Genomic DNA, 17,006 nt, shown 5'->3' with positions numbered 1-17,006 from the left:
CAGGGAGCAATGGGCTATCCTTCTCAACCCCTGGAGCTCAGGTGGCCAGAGGGAAGGCAAGGGTAAAAAGGGTTCTCCCCAAATCTCTCATCTCCAAGCGCAGTTTGTATCTCTAGCTCACTGCCAAGGGATTTCCCAGTTCCCCAGGGCCAAAGCTTCACTCGTGTCACTCTGCTGATTGTCACTGGAAATGAGCCATTTTCCACCCTCAAGGTGGCTGGACTCAGGACTGGTGACACTGCTGACCTGGGCTCGGTGCCCTGCCCTCATGACCCCCACCAGGGGGTGGCTCTGTCTGTCAGTCAGCCAGCTCCAGGAGCCTCCGGTGGGCTTCCTGCTCCCTAATCCTAGCTCTTGGGCTGGAATGGGGGTGATCTTTAGCACGGGTCTTTTCAACATGGTCTCCTCAGGACTTCCTCTGCAACTGGGCTGGGGAACAAATGGCCTGTTACCTACACCCCTGCACGAGTGACTCACCTTCCAGAGAAAGTTCTCCCCTTACCTAAACAAAGTTGCTTGAAAAATGACTAAGGCGCCTATCAAAGGCAGGCAGGCTGTGGGCCGGCCAGTGACTGAGCAGGGTCCAGCCGCCGGCTCTACCTTCACCTCCAGCCTGAAGGCGAGTGCCACCCTGGGCCTGCTGCTTTCATTTTCATCTAAGCGAGCTCCTCACGAGGCTTGACATCCGGTGATTTATTTTTTCTAAAAACTAGGTTCGCTTTAGAAATGACTCTTAGCCTATCAAGACAGCTTCCCCAGGAGAAGACGAATGCTGTTTAGAAAGAATGTCAGCGCGGTGGGAGCAGTATTTTGGTTTTGTATTACGGGAGAGAGAAAGGAATTTAATATTCTTCCCACCCCCCATCCCTGATCCATGCTATCTGAGGCAGAATCTGCCAGTGCTTGACGCTAGAGCCAGGGATCTCAGACCTGGTTAGAGAGAGAAGACAGCTTTAAAGGGGAATGGAGAAGCGGGGTGCCATGTGCTGATGGAAACCCATATCTCACCCCCTTCCCCCCAGAACCAAATGTTGTCTCCTTGTCTCCCAAACAAAGGCCAAGTCCTCAGAGTCTAAGATTCTATGAATAATCTCTTTCTACACCCAGGTTCATGCTGGGACCCACTCAACCACTGGAGGACACAGGGGATCTTCCAGGCAGGCGCTGGTTTGTTTGGATCAGAGTCCTGGGAGGCCCTGCAGGCGAGTCTGAGCAGACAGAGCCTAGGTCTTTCTAGGCGTATCTGAAGTATTATGAGGGCAGGATGTGGAAACGACCTGGGGGAACCAGGGGCTAGCAAGATGGCTCAGTGAATAAATATGCTCACAGCCCAGCCCTAAGTCTCACATTTGCTCTCTGGAACCCACATAGTGGAAGGAAAGACGTGACTCTTGTAAAGCATCCTCCGACCTTCACACGTGTGCTATGATACACACATGTGCACACACAATGAATAAATACAATACTTTTTTTTTTTTTAAGGACTGGGAAAACTTGACAGCTAACTGCTCCAGGCGAGGGAAGCGGTCCTTGGCGGGGCCTGCTGAAGAAAAGACTGACCTGTCAGGCACTCTGAGTTTTCTTGACATTATCTTACAGAAGACAGATCTAGTCACAGTGTCGTAACCGGCTGCTGCTGCTGCTGTGGCTGCTGCTGCTACTATAACAACCATGATAAAGAACAACAAGAGTGGGTCACTCTATTCTCAGCTCAGCAGACAGATCCTCTCCTTTCTTTTCCTTGAAAGGGCCTCATGAAACGTTTCTGACCTCACTGGCAGGCCAGGCACTCCGTGCTCCCAGAACCCATTTGCTTGAGGGCACACAGACACAGTTGCAGGTGGACAGGCCCTGACCCAGGTCTGTCTGACAACGTAAGCCACCACAGTGGCTGTGGTGGCCCTGTGGGCAGGCTCTCTCACTGGACAGAACACTTGACTCTTCTGTCTTAGTTTCCACATCTGGAAAACGAGCACAGCCACACTTGTTCAGAGGGTAGGCTTTTAATAATGACTAGAATTGACAATCACTACATAGAAAGATCAATGAAGAATTGTTTTGATGAGTAGATACTTAAAACTGCTTCTCTGGATTAATTGGATTCGAAATTGATTTTTTTTGGGGGGGGGAGCGGGAAGGTAGGCTTATGATTCTTGAGCAAGTGAGTGTCATAAAACAACGATGTATATGTCAAGAAAAGCCACTTTAGATTTTAGGCATGACACCAAATTCCTAAGGATCACTGTCTGTTTTACTTAATCTGCATTTTAAAGATCTTTGCTTTTCTATAGTGTAAGAAAACAGAAAGGCTGTCTACAAAATTATTCCCTATGTACAGGACTCCAAAGGATTTCTACCAGCTCAAGGCGAAAGACTCTTGAAATGGCAAGAGGGGAAGGGGGGGATCTCAGTTTAAGTACGAATACAAGAATACAAAGGTTTCTGAGGAAAGGTCCCTCTGGGCTGTCACCTGGGCAGTGAGAGGAGCCGGGACCTCAAGCTGTCACCCCACTCAGAGCTGCTGAAAGGCGCTCCTACCCTGCCTGCCTTCCACCTGGCCTTCCTGTTCTGCCTCACAGCATCAGCGTTGCAGTCGGCCTTACCAAGTGAATAGCTCACCCTACCCGAGAAGACACTCAACCCATTCCTTTCCCTTATTCGGGATCCTGGTGTGCAGGGAGGGCTGACTTATCCGACTCTCCAAACTCACCCCTCTCCCCACCCACTTCACGCTGGTGCCATCAAAAGTGCCCAGGGTGCTCTGAAGCCTCCAGTTTAACTGAAATACTAAAATGGGGCAAACAGGAAGCATCAGACACAACTGCGGTAGTGACTTATTAATCACGAAAGCAGAATTTTAGTTGCATTTTAACCTTTTGCCAGGAAAAAAAAAAAGCATCTCGTTGATGGGCTCTATCGGAGGAACCGTCTGTCTGAATGTGCAGAAAGCTGACCTTTTACTGGGTCTGAATTTGGTTTTCAGTTTTCTTTTTTCTCCTTAGGGAAAAAAAAAAATCAAGCCAATCAGCATTAGCCTGCGAGGTCTTCCCAGGGGAGAAGCACCTGCAAGAAGCCCATGTGCTGTCCATTGAGACAAGGGAAAAAAAAAAAGAAACTAAAAGTGACTTCATAGACAAGTGACAATACAAAACTCTTTAGAGGGGAAAATGGCCTAAAGGAGCTTTTGTCTGTTTTACATCTGTCCAGTCTCCCGCCAGCCCCCAGCTAAAGGTGAACCCTGCAACTCACCAAAAATCTCACAACAGTTGTCTAGAGTTGGACAACCAATCAGGGCAAGCCCTGTCCTTTGAACCCCCAAGCAGATCACAAAGGAATCAGTTTTCATCAGGAGAATCAAAATGAGGAGCCAGGCTTCTATCTGCCAAGGTTGAATGGCAAAACCAGGCGGTTTTTGTCTAAGGGACGAAGGTTCATTTGGCAGGGCCTCTGTCTGGTGCCACTCCCACAAACTCTAACAGACACCAGAGGCAGAGAGAGAGAGAGAGAGAGAGAGAGAGAGAGAGAGAGAGAGAGAGAGAAAAGAAAAGCCTCAGAACTGCTCCATCCACCCAGAAAACAATGACCAGCAGCCTGAAGCCTGACCACATAGTACTGTTTGATTTCACAAACTGCTGGTGTGTATTTCTCGGTATATACAGCTACTTATTTCTAAAATTAAAGTCAGACATATTAACTATTATTATGAGCTGTTCTGAGAAATTTATCACACTCTTCCAAATAAATCAGGATGTCTTCTTTTTTTTTATTTCTGGTGTTCTGAGACAGGGCCTTGCTGTGGAGCCCTGACAGGCCTCAGAGTCACAACAAATCCTCCTTGTCCCAGCCTCCCAGGGACAGATTACAGGTGTGTGCCACCATGCCTAGTTTTCAAGGTATCTTAAAGGCGTTTGAAAAATTCAGAAAGCTGGCATCCATCCAAAGGAATTGCCTTTGACATCACTTTAAATACAAAAGGAAATCCACACACATCATAAGCAAATCAAGAGCTTTCAAAGCATCCTCTCACATTAAGAGCAGAAAGATCACCCCCAAACCACTGCCCCATCTTTTCTCTATCATAGTAATGTTATGCAGTTCTAATTCAGGGATCTGGAGGACTCTCCGTCATTCACAGTTGAGGCCACAAGACAAGGTATGTCATCCCCACACCTGGTTCAGGTACTTCGCTTATCAACTGGACAACAGTCTACGCATCTCATCACACCTACCACTACATGGGAAAGTTACTAAGCAAAACCCTGAAAAACTAAAGTTCGGATACAATCCTCCAATCGTTCAGAAAGACTATGTTTCTAGATATGCGCCAGTGTTCCAAAGTCCACTGGTCATGGTGCCACTCCTCGTTACGTTTCATTCTTTTAGCGCCCTCGATCCAGTCATTAATGTTCATTGTCTCCAATCAACAACAACAAATTGTCATTAAGATGCTGATATTTGAAATTTTTCTCCACTCATCCACTTGACAACCCATGCACACTCCTATCCATCCTTTAGGGCTGATAGCTATCTTTTAATCTCAACTTGGGGGAGAGGGGCTTTTCTGAAGTTAATGATCATGATGAGGCTCCAAAGCAGGTGGGAATCTCTGTCTCAGACAAATGTTTCTTTTTACTTGGTGACAGGTGGCTGAAAGTTGCCAGAGCCGCGAAGAGCTTCCAAGACCGGACTAGTACATATAAACAGATTCCAAAAGTCCCGAGTAGAACACAGAATTACACAGAAGGGTAAGGACCATCGAGGAGGGAGGATATTATCAGCAACTAGCACTGGTCTGCTGAGTGCCCAGAGCAGTGATCCTCTCGGAACAAGGGATCCCAAGCAGTTCACCGGGAAAGGCTGCGCATGTCACTGCTAGGGCAGTGGAGCGATCACCTTCTCTTGGGGGACACCCAGGAGCCGGGTCTGACGGTAGGGCGGTTGAACTTAATGGCACGGATGTTGGGGAAAGGGAAGCAGACAGTACCCGCGCGCGTTCCAGGCAAGCGTGTGACCCGTGGGTGCGCGGCCTGGAGGCTCCAGGCGAGCACGGCGTTTCGAGCGTGGCGCTGATGGCGCTGAGCGTGCAAGCGGGTTAGACTGCAGACACCAGGCCACCGATCCCAGCCATCCCTCGTGGACAGCCAGGCTGCAACCCAGTCCCTGCCTAGGAGGCTCCCCTTCCCCACCCGCTCCCTCAGCGCCCCGCTTTAGGACTCGGGGTTCTGCCCAGTCACCTACCGGCGGAGCGCCGTTCTCCTCAAACAAGCGAGTGTGGCACTTCGCTGGCCAGCGGTCGCTCGGGGCTCCAGCTGCCCCTCCCCGACCACGCCCCCGTGTCTAGCTCCGCCCCGGACACGCCTCCCCCCGTGGCTGTGACTTTGCTAGCTTCCCGCCTCCTTTCTTTGGCCGCACCGCGACCCTTGATCCCACCCATTCCTACAAGATAGCCAATAAGACGTCTTGTTCCGGCCAGCCTGCCGGCCACTCCTCAGCAGCGATTGGCTAGCAAGGCCTCCCCCAAAATGGGCACTGTTTCCGGCCAGGGTATCCAGAGCCGAAGACTGTGTGGATGGGCGGGCGGTAGGCGAAGAAGGCCAGGGTGTTGGTTGAACTACACATGCGCTCTCGCTTTCTGGCAAATCTTACGGACTGCATTCTTTTTAAGGTTACGGGAAGGAAGGGCGACACTACGCATGCGTGGGCATTCCCGGCTTCGGCTTTGGTTACCTTGGAGACGGCCGGGCGCTCTCGCTCTAAGGTCTTGGGTTTCTCAGCTTTCTGCTAGAGGGCGTGGCTGCTTCGTGGGGGTCTGGTGGAGCTAGAAACACTTTTATGGAGCACTTTTATGGCGTGAGCCCGGTGCTGTAAAGTGTCTGGAGATGAGGTCGCTCTCTCTGCCTACCGTCGAGAAGTGTGGGGAGCCAAAGGCCTCCGTAGGACAGGCCGGGTGTTGTAAAGCCGCTCTAAGGAGCGTGCAGATGTTGTGGTATAGTCTCCCTCTACCCCGAGAAGCTTCGTGGTGTGTGTGCTGAGCACGGGATCCATCCTAAACTAGAATCAGGAAAACTTGGTCTTTGAAAACGTGGTGTCTTCAGTGCTCTTTTTATGGGAGCGGGAAGGAGTCTAGGTGGAATTTTTTCCTTTTCTAACTTTGCTAATGGACTTCCTATTATACCACAAGCTTCTATTTCCTGGTAATAAGAATTACAAATATGTTTTTTTTTAATGTTTACAGAATAAAAGATGTGCTGTGACCTTAGGGACTCTGCTAGGAATCCTAACTGCAGATGCAGGGACTGGCGGTATGGTGGGAGTGGCAGCCGTATTCTTGACTGGTCTGAGAAATAAGGAACGGCCTGTCTGGAAAGGGTTGAGCCAGGGCCAGACCACTGTCTGCTTGTGACCACTTTGCAGACCTAGCTTCTTTCTGGAGACGGTTCAAGCAGACATCTGTTGTTGGACACCAAGAAAGGCCATTCATTTAGACAATGTGGAAATCCCACAAACCTGGCCTGCATTCAGAAGGCTGAGGCAGGAGGATGACAAGTTTGAGGTCAGTCTGAGCTGCATAGCCTGACTAATGCGTGGAAACAAAACCAAACAGAGGAGAACCAGAGAGGCTCACCCACTCCCCTGGGCCAGGAATAAGTTAGAGCAAAGCCTGCAGTCGCCCATAGCCCATATGTTGCCTTAGTCTCAGCCGCGTCAAGTGTTGTCCCTAGAAGCATTATTTCTGGCTGTGACTCACACAGATCCTATACTTCAGTATACGCAGAGCCTATTATGTCAGTCTCTGGGACATATCTGTGTTCTGCTAGTGGCCAGCTGAGAGATGGAAAGGCAAGAAAATAAAAAGGGCTGGGGGCTTCTGAAAAAGCGCCTTCCACCCCTAGGGTTTGGCGTCTCTGACTCAGAGAGAGGCAGAGCTGGGCCAGATGTACAAGTCGGTATCAGGTCTCATGGGTGTCTTTCTTTTCCCTCCCACCACCTGTTTGCCTCTGGGCAAAGCACTTCTCAGGAACGAGGAGGGCAACAGGCCAGGATCTGCAGACGCTCCCTGCAGGGCTGCCTCACTTTCGCCACTTCCTTCTCACCCCTCCTTTTTTTTTTTTTTTTTTTTTTTGGACAGCCAGTGTTTCTGTGCTTACTTGTTTTCCTGATACCCTCTGGCCCTGGGTCCCTTTCATGCCTTGTCTGGTCCATTGAGACGATTGCTCTTTAAGCCTATACCCAATAGGACATGTTAGTGAGAACAGACTCAACTCTAGGTTGACTCAAAGCTCTGCAGAAGGGTCAGCTTGCAGGTGTGTGTGTGTAGCTTGGGGGATAAACCAGGAGAGTCATTAGCAAGAAAACTCTCAGGGAAGAACAGCGCTTGCTTCTTGGTTTCAGCAGCTTTTCTCCTGTCTCTCTCCAGAGCGGGAGGGAAGCAAACACCCCTCTCCTCTCTCGAAATATCCACCCACTAGGAGAGCTCCGGGCAAGACTGACTTCCTCCTGCTCTAAGTCACAACAGTCTGGGCAGGCTTTGAGCCCTTGAGTCACTTGTGCAACTTCAGCTTAGCTTTAAATAAAATAATTGACATTTGCTGGGTGACTCATGGCTGGGGCAGTGCTGGCCTCAAAGTACTCAGGGGGTTTCGCAGCCCATCGATTTCAGGTTTGGAAGCATGAGAGTAAGACTGTGCCAATCTGAAAAAAAAAAAAAAAGAAAGAAAAAAGAAAGAAACCAGCAGGGTCTGTTTGCTTTGTGGACCTGAAGATCCGAATCCAGAGCCCTGCATATCCCAGGCAAACAATCTACTATGGGGCTACATTCTGACCTACATTCTGATCATTTTCATTGTTCTTCCTTTTCTAAGTAAAGTCTCTGTAGTCTATACTTCCCTATTTATTATTATTTATTTTATTATTATTTTTTCAAAGATTTATTTATTTATTATATGTAGGTACACTGTAGCTGTTTTTTTTCCTAGACACCCCAGAAGAAGGCATCCAATCTCATTACAGATGGTTGTGAGCCACCATGTGGTTGCTGGGATTTGAACTCAGGACCTTCGGAAGAGCAGTCAGTGCTCTTAACCGCTGAGCCACCTCTCCAGCCCTATTATTATTATTATTCGCTAGGTAAGGTCTCTGTGGCCTATAATTCCCTATTTAGCCCAGGCTGCCCTCACACATCTTCCTGCTGTCACTTCTTCAGTCTGGAGATTACAGGCATGTACTATGGCCAACTCAGCCTCGGTTCTTGTTTGTTTACATTTCTCTTTGTAAAAATGAATTCTTAATGTCAGCATGCAAAGGAGTGAATTACATCACAACCTCTTCACACCCATGTGTCATTACCCTTTGTTCTCATCCCTCAACTGTGGCTTTTAAGGGATTAAAGACAGAAATCTGCTAGACACAGTGGCATATGCCCATAATCCCAGCACTCCAGAAGTGGACGCAGGGGGATCAGTTCAATGCCGTCTTCACCTACAGAGTGAGTTTGAGGCTAGCCTGGGCTACCCAAGACCCTGTCTTCAATCAACCAACAAAAGAATGTGAACTAAACACTAAGTATGCCCTGTGTGTAACCTCACTTGAATTGCCTCAGGATGACTTTTTGTATTGGACAATCCCCCGAAAGCCCTGACATTATGGGATGTCTGAGAGCGTGCGGCCATGCCTGTAAGGAGGTGTTGGCTGAATCATGTGCGTGCCTGTGGAATCTTGAGTTCAGGTGAAGGCTGGTGTGAGGACAACGTGAGAGAGGACCTAGGCCTGGGGGCAGACATTCCTGGAGGGGAAGGTATGCTTCTTCCCACTAGGGGCCTGCCTGAGCTGCAGTCGGTGTTAGTGCTGCTGGTCCCCAGTCTGGACCTGCCCTGGACATCTAGGTGGGGCATGGGAAGCAATGGAGGAAACAGATACACAGATACAGGGGTGACTGTGACCTCATGTTGGCAGCTTGATTGGGGATTAAGCAAAGAGCATAAACCTGAGTACCTCCCCCCTCCCATCCAAACTAGTTGTTAAGCATTTCCCAGCACACCCCGGCATGCTCCTGCTGGTCTCTATCAGCTGATCCATCTTGCCACATGCTGAGGTGATGGAAGGGACCTCCACATAAACTACAGAACTGGGAGGAGAGAGGAGAAGGGTCAGGACGAGAGGAAGAAGAGGCTCCAGCCTTGGCAAAGGGCAGGGCTGTCTAAATGGGGCACTGGGCAAAGATGACTTTACCAAGATCAGCCTTTCTAAGACTCCCCTGCCCTGACTTTGGTGCCATCGGAGGGAGCCCTGGATTGGCACCTGTTCTTCTCAGTTCTCGATTTGTTTTCCCCTTGTAACTCACCTCTCTACCTCCCGTTTCCAGAGCATCTGAAGATGTGGCTCGGTTGGTAGAGGGTTTGCCCGGTGGCCGTAGACCACTGGGCTCAATCCCCAGCACGGGCACCACACAAGTTGGGAATGATGGCAGGGCCTGGGTCCTCAGTGCTCAGGAAGTAGAGGCAAGCAGATCAGAAATTCAAGGTCGAATCCTTGGCTGTACGGGGAGATCAAGGCCAGCCTAGGGAACATGAGATGCTGTCTCAAAAAAAAAAAATCCCTACCACTGCCCCTGACCCTTTTGGTGGCATTAATCCTCATGGGAGGCCACTTATGTCATATTATTCCACAGCCAGTGGCTCAGCATCACCTGCCATAAAATATCTTCTTCCTTTAGCATCTTCCTTTCAACCCATGAATGCAACCAAGCTCCCAGCTAAAAATGACTAACTGGGTAAACAGCGTCTCCTGTCTCCTGGCTCTCCTGCACACGGTTCCCAGTGCCTTACCTTCGCCTGCACTCCCTGCAGGACGGTTCTGTCTACCTCCCATCTCTGTGAGCACTGCTAGTTTGGCTCCCATTAAATACCCTTGTCTCAGTCCCTGTGTCCCTGGACCGTACAGTACGATGCTCTGAGCACACAAGGGTCAGGCTGGGAAACGACCTGCCCAAGCTCAGGGAGCTCTTGCTCTAGTCAGTGGCAGAATGGAAGTCACTCCAGAAGAGGAGTTGAGCCATCCAGGCATCGGGTTGGGTGATGACGGAGGGACGGACTGCACTGCTGCATCAGTCAGGATGCAACCATGCAAGCTGACTCTAAGCTCGAACAGTATCTCACGGAGGAACAAGTTACACCGGAAGAATGGCAAAGGCCAATAGAAGGCAATTGTGACCCGGAATCCACTCCTGCCCCCTGGTGGGAAGGCCTGACAGGGCAGGGGCAGTCAGAGGCTGGGAGGCAGCCAGGGTCACTGGGGAACCCACAGGGCACACTCACCCATTTCCACAGCCCCCACCCCAGATGAAGAGGGATTGAGGAAAAACATGGATTCTCCTTGTCTTCTGTCTTCTAGTTTCCTGGCAGAGCCTCCGGCTGGCCTGTGAGCTCAGAGGGCTAGGTTAGCTGCAGAGAAAGTGAGGGCCAGGCCTAGGTGTGGGGAGGATGCGACTAACTTCTCCTAAGGAGCTCAGGGAGCCTGTCCTAGAGGACTAAGGATTTGAAAGAGGTGGGGAGAAAGGGACAAACTCCTGACAACCAGGAACACTTGGGGCCAGTCCTGTTGTGTTTTCTGTCTCCTCTTTCTTCTTTTGAGACAGTGTTCTACTATGTAGATGAGGTTGGCCTCGATCTCACAGAGATCCATCTGCCTCTACTTCTTGGGTGCCAGGATTTAAGATATGTGCTACCATGATCAGCTCATTTCTATCCACTTATTAATACAGGGCCACTGTAGCCAAGGTTGAAGACGCTCTTGAACTTCTGATTCTCCGCTGGGAATTAGGCTCCTGGCTTCAGGCCCACTAGGGAAACCAGTTTACCAACTGAGCTGCATCCCAAGGGTTAGTTCAGAGCTCCTAGCCTTCCTATATCCTTTCCCTCGGACTTCCCACCAACTCCTGGCTTCACTGAATCATTCAGAAAATACCAATTTGAGCTTGTAGTATGCATCTGGCCCTTGCCCTAGTCCTTAGTGGCTGATGAATGAGGCAGGGGCCTGTCATTCATGGAGTTGGGGGCAGGATCAGCAGTCCAACCCCCAGGCAAAGGAGCTACTGGGTAAAGGAAGGTCACAGAGGAAAGATCAAAGAAGCTGCCCTGGAAGGGATGGATGCCTCAGACCGACTGCTGCCAGGTCCGGTGCACCAGGAGGCCAGGTAAATAAGTAACATGGAGCAGAAGTAATATGAAAGGCGTAGCCATGGAGATGAGGGGCAGTCAGCCGTGTGGAGAACCGGATGTCAGATGTAAGGGACAGGGAGAGAAATGTAGCTGACACTGAAGTCTGTGACCTGGGCTATGGAAGGCAGTGCAGACCATCACAGGGCCAGGGAAAAGGTAGATTAAAATACTAGAATGGGATCCTAGTTCAATGGCACTTTCCAAAATGTGTAGCAGTGTGGCAGTTACGGAGCAGAAGGCCAGCTGCAGAGCAAGTCAGGTTAGATGTCATGGGGCTGGACCAGTGCAGTGGCAGAAAGTGGCGATCTGGGACAGAGCAGTCACACGGAGAGATGCTGTCGCAAGAAGCCATGGAGGATGGAATAGAGCCAGGGATGGAGGGTGCATCTGGGGCCACGAGCTGAGGAGAGAGGGTTCTGTTGGCTCTGCCCCTTCCTCTGTCTTCTGGAACTCAACAATGTGAGCTAGTTAACCAGGCTGCCCTTAGACTCACATCTGTCTGGGATTAAAGGGCCCTGCAGCTGTGCCCATGCATCTATGTGCCAATCCTTTTTATGTTGCTACTCTCTCACTCAAAATGTTAATGGCTTCCCACCACCCGTGTCTTAGTTAGGGTTTTACATGAGCAGACACCATGACCAAGGCAACTCTTTCTTTGTTTTTTGTTTTTTTCCGGACAGGGTTTCTCTGTTGTAGCCCTGGCTGTCCTGGAACTCACTCTGTAGACCAGGCTGGCCTCGAACTCAGAAATCCACTTGCCTCTGCCTTCCAAGTGCTGGGATTAAAGGCGTGCGCCACCACCGCTGGGCCAAGGACAACATTTAATTGGGGCTGGCTTACAGGTTCACAGGTTCAGTCCAGTATCATCAAGGCGGGAACATGGCAGCATCCAGGCAGGCTGCATTGCGCAGGCAGAGCTGAGAGTTCCACATCTTCATCTGGAGGCTGCTAGCAGAATACTGGCCTCCAGGCAGCTAGGATGAGGGTCTTATAGCCCACACCCACAGTGACACACTCCAACAGGGCCACACCTTCTAATAGTGCCACTCCCTGGGCCCAGTATATACAAACCATCATAGCCTGCTGATTAAGTCTCAGCTTAATAGAGTGTTAGCTGAAAGTGTGACTTGCTTGTGTGGCTCCCACTGTCCCTTCACGTGTGATCAGAACTTTATTTAATTATTGTGCTGGTCTATTCGGTTTGAATGTTTCCCTGGCTCCCTCACAGCCAGGATGCCTGTGTCACCCAGTCCCGTCCAGGGAGAGAGGTGGACCCAGCCAGTCCTTTGCCCTTCTCCCTCTTTTCTTTCTAGAGTATAGACTCAGAGTCTGGCGGCTTGGAATCATAGAAATTGAAGTCAGCTTAAGGGTAAAATTCCCCATTTGAGGGTTGGAGGAGGCCTGGATTCACTCCCCAGCACAGCACGGATTAGATGTCCATTATGCCTGTCATCTTGGAACTCAGAAAGAAAAGGCACAGTGATCAGAAGCTTAAAGACATGCTTGGTTACATAGCAAGTTCAAGGCCAGCATCAGCTATATAAGACCCTGTTTAAAAGAACAATACTAACACAGGGGCTAGAGAAATGGTGTGGTCAAGAGCATCTCCTACTCTTCTGGAGGGTTCAGTTCCAGCACCCATGTCAGGTGGCTCACAACCACCTGCAGATCCAGGGGGTCCAATGGCGGCTTCCGGCTTCCGTGGGTGCCTACAGGCATGCGTACATACCCTCACTTATAGACGATTCAAAATAAGTGTAAAGCAAAACAGGGGACTGGGCTGCTGACTCGGTAAAATGCTTGTCACCTATGAAAATCTGTCATTCATGTCAAACATGAAAATCTGAGTTCAGGTTTCCAGTAGCCACATAAAAAGCTGGGCAAGTTTGAGGTGTGTCAGTTCTCCTCACGCTGGGGAATCATGAGGGGTTGCTGGAGGTGCCAGGGGCTTGCTAACCAGACGGTCTAGCTAGACCAGTGAGCTCCAGGTTCAATGGTTTGTTTTTAATCTCAAAAAAAAATGAGGCGGAGAGCAATAGAGAAAGACACCTGATATTGAACTCTACACACACAAATACACACACACACACACACACACACACACACACACACACACACACGGTGTATGTGTGAGAGAGAAATGTAGAAACACACACATGCACACAACAACAAACCTCTCTGCCTGTGGTGGCAGAGCAGAAAGCCCTGAGTCTCCAGGAACCTCACAGAATTGCTACACAACCAGCGACGCCCACTTCCTAGGGATTCCCTGTCTTCAGCTTCCGACAATATGATGAATCCCCCGGAGCTGAGATTCTGTGATGTTCTTTCCTCGCCCACACAGTGAGATTTGTGAACTCAAGCCAACTTGAGAATCCCCACCCCGGTAGCCCTGGGATAAAAATGACAACGCGGCAAAAACCTTAAAATATTCTTCAGTACGTGCTTCTTAGGATTAAGTAACACACGGAGACAAGAGCCAGCCAGGTCTACCGCCCAGGTGCCCCGACATTGCCACTCCTGTTTTCTGAGAGAGAGGAAACCGCCCTGGGAAAGCAGTGGAAAGGGATGGATGACTTAAATTGGGCTGAAGCACATACCAGGGATGTCAGTCAAAGATTGCGTGACTACGCTAAGGGCCGATTAGGAACAAGATATGATTTACTCGAGTAAGATAAAGGATGCTCAAATTAGACTGAGGGAAAGCCCAAGTGCTGGGATCCAGAGATTAGTGCAGACTCTAGTCTGTGGGGACAAGAGTGCTTCCAACAATCAATTTCGTTCTGACAGAACTTTACTATAGGGGGTACAGGGTTCCCTCCACCTCCTGTGGTGGCCTGTTACAGGCCACGGATCTAAGTCACACTGGGCCTGTATAAAGCCTATTCCCTTTCCAATTCTCGTTTTTTCTTGTCTGTCAAACAGACTGTGGACGTGCTTGTGCACACTGCAGAAGATCAAACTGAAGATCAAACTTGTCTCTCCCACGCCGCTGGGTCCCTGGAGTCCTCTGCTGAATAAACCATTTTTACCTGCTTTGCATTTTCCCCATATATCTTCTACATCTACAAATACACAGCATACATTCCTAAGGCCCCCTTATCTTATCATGTGTGTGTGTGTGTGTGTGTGTGTGTGTGTGTGTGTGAGAGAGAGAGAGAGAGAGAGAGAGAGAGAGATGCCACAGTACATATAAAGATCAGAAGACAACTTTTGAGAGTTTGTTCTCCCCCGGGGACTCAAACTCGAGGTTTCAGGCTTGCAGACAAGCACATTTCCTGCTTACCCATCTTGCCAGACCCTTGTATAGCTTTTTTGTTTGTTTGTTTTTTAATTTAACAGGCCTGGCAGTGGTAGTACATGCCACTAATCCCAGCACTCTTTAGGCAGAGGAACTCTGTGAGTTCCAGGCCAGCCTGGGCTACACAGAGAAATCCTGTCTCAAAACAAACAAATTAATTAACAGAAGTGAGGCTGGCAAGATAGATTGGTGGTAAAAGCACCTGCTGCCAGGCCTTAACCACCCTTTCAGTCCCTGGCACCCACACAGTGGAAGAAGAGAACCGCAGCTGCTCTCCTGTACACCTTGCTCTCTTCACCAAAGCATCAGTGCATTCCTCACATGCACAGAGCTGTCTCATTCTGCATAGTCTTCCATGGCGTGACTAGAATAGAACTTCCGGTCCCTTCCCCTTCCTTTCCTCTTAATACCTGTGTCCAAGCATTTCCTAGTATAAGAACTGTTTAGTGGGAGGGGGCGTGGGGGGGGTGGAGAGATGGCTCAGCGGTTAAGAGCACTGACTGCTCTTCCTGAGGTCCTGAGTTCAATTTCCAGGAACCACAACCATCTGTAATGGAATTTGATGCACTCTTCTGGTGTGTCTGAAGACAGCTACAGTGAACTCACATACATAAAATAAACAAATCTTTAAAAATAATTGAAAAAGAAAACTGTTCTGTGAGCCGGTACCTCTTTAATTTTGCATATTAATGAATCCATAGTCAGGAAATAGTTACTTGGTCACGGAGCTGTGCTCACAGGGAAGAGTCCTGATAAATTCCTCACAGGGGGTCCACACTTTAAATCCTAAGTCAAGAAGAAAGGCTTCCTTCGGTGCTACTCTATCTTCTTCTATGCCTGTCTCAGAGGGGCTAACCTTGTCCTTGTGCGGTGGTGCTCAAGTTTGAGCCTGAATCTTTGCACATGCTAGGCAAGTACTCTACTGCTGTGCCACGCCCCAGCCTTTGTATTGTGTTTGGTATTTGGGATGAAGTCTCATGAGGTCCAGACTGACTTTGAACTTCTGATCCTCTGCCTCCACCCCTGGGTGTTGGGATGGTAGGCACGCGCCTCTCTGCCCTACTTTCTGGCCAGCCTTTTACTTTTTAAAGATTTATTTTTATTTTACTATTTTACATATAGGAGTGTTTGACTGTACATATGTGTACACACGCACGCCTGGTGCCTATGGAGGCCAGAGAGAGAGTGGGATCCCTTAGGACTAGAGCCACAGGTGGTTAGGAGCCTCCGTCTGGGAAATGGGAACTGAAACCAAGTCCTTGCATGCTCTTAGCTGCTAAGCCATCTCTCTGCGCTTCTTCTGGCTTTTTCTTTTGAGTCTAACTTGGCCTGGCTGCCCTCGAACTTTTAATCTTTCTGTCCCAGCCTCCTGTGGAGCTGAAACGATAGACCTACATAAACATGCCCAGCTAGCAAACCTCTTTAACACAGTATTGGTTTCAGAGTTAGTGTCTGGACCACAGAACCTGGCTAGAGTTTGGGAACAATACTTGGTTGTTATTGGGATGAATTATTCATTAGCAAAGAGCACTGAATTTCTACCTATCAAAACAATTTAAAAAATTTTAAAAGGTGAGACAATTTAGAGAAAAGGGTAAATAAATAGCACAAGTGGAAATCAGATGTGACTTCACATAACTGAGGTGAGGAAATCAACAGAGTTCAACAAAATGGAAGAGGCTGGAGTGTTGGCGCAGTGGTAAAAACCACTGGCTGCTCTTCCAGAGGACATGGGTTCAAGTCCCAGCACCCATATGACAGCTTATAGCCTTCTATAACTCCAGTTTCAGGGCATCTAATGCATTTGGTGGCCTCTCTGGGCCCCAGGCACACACAGACAAAGCACCCATACACATTAAATAAATTTTAAAAAACATTTAAAAAGTAAGAGAAAGATTAGACTATCCTGTACTGGTGTTTGCTTTGCGGGTGCCAGAGATGGATCCCGGGACCTTGTGTATTCCAGGCTAGTGCTTACCTGCTCTGCTATACCTTCAGCTGAATGCCTGTTCATTTTTGGGGCTCAGACAGCTTCACCGCCATGTTTTTTCCTCAGCAAAAAAATATTATTTGATTTTTTAAACTATTATTTGTTTTTTGTTTTTGTTTTTTTTTTAATTCTTAAGAGTTTCTCATCATGGAAGATTTTTTTTTTTAACTTCATAAACTTGTCATAAATGGGCATGGAAGATCTTTGATTTAATAGACTGTCACAAATGGGGATCCTTTCAGAGTATCTCTTTAGCTCAGTCCCACAGGTGTCCTATCTCTGTCATCCCTGGCACTGAAGACATTTGGAGGTATTTTTGCTCAGGGCCTTTATGTAGCATCCTTAGTCAGATGAGCTGTTTCCGGTTCAGGCTTGCCCAGTAATTCTCTTAAAACATGGCATGATGAAATGACTGAACCCAAGTAAGCCTTCAAGGAGATCGCTGAGGCAGAACCTTCAGATCAGTGCCCACAGCCACCCAAGCGCCTGTAGTCAACCA

The 17,006-nt window shown here is 49.0% G+C and overlaps 1 protein-coding gene across 1 annotated transcript in view; it reads right to left on the bottom strand.

Moving 5' to 3' along the window:
• Positions 1-5,336, bottom strand: part of Map3k14 (mitogen-activated protein kinase kinase kinase 14) — a 50,943-nt gene extending 45,607 nt beyond the window's left edge. Inside the window, exon 1 of the mRNA XM_052194954.1 lies at positions 5,239-5,336. The gene's annotated coding sequence lies outside the window, so the exon portion shown is untranslated. The remainder of the gene's footprint in view (positions 1-5,238) is intronic.
• Between the last annotated feature and the right edge of the window lie 11,670 nt (positions 5,337-17,006).

Source organism: Apodemus sylvaticus, chromosome 10 (genome assembly GCF_947179515.1).
Source record: "Apodemus sylvaticus chromosome 10, mApoSyl1.1, whole genome shotgun sequence".
Classification (NCBI taxonomy): domain Eukaryota; kingdom Metazoa; phylum Chordata; class Mammalia; order Rodentia; family Muridae; genus Apodemus; species Apodemus sylvaticus.
Note: the sequence above shows the minus strand (reverse complement) of the source record. Positions and strands in the feature narration are given on the sequence as shown.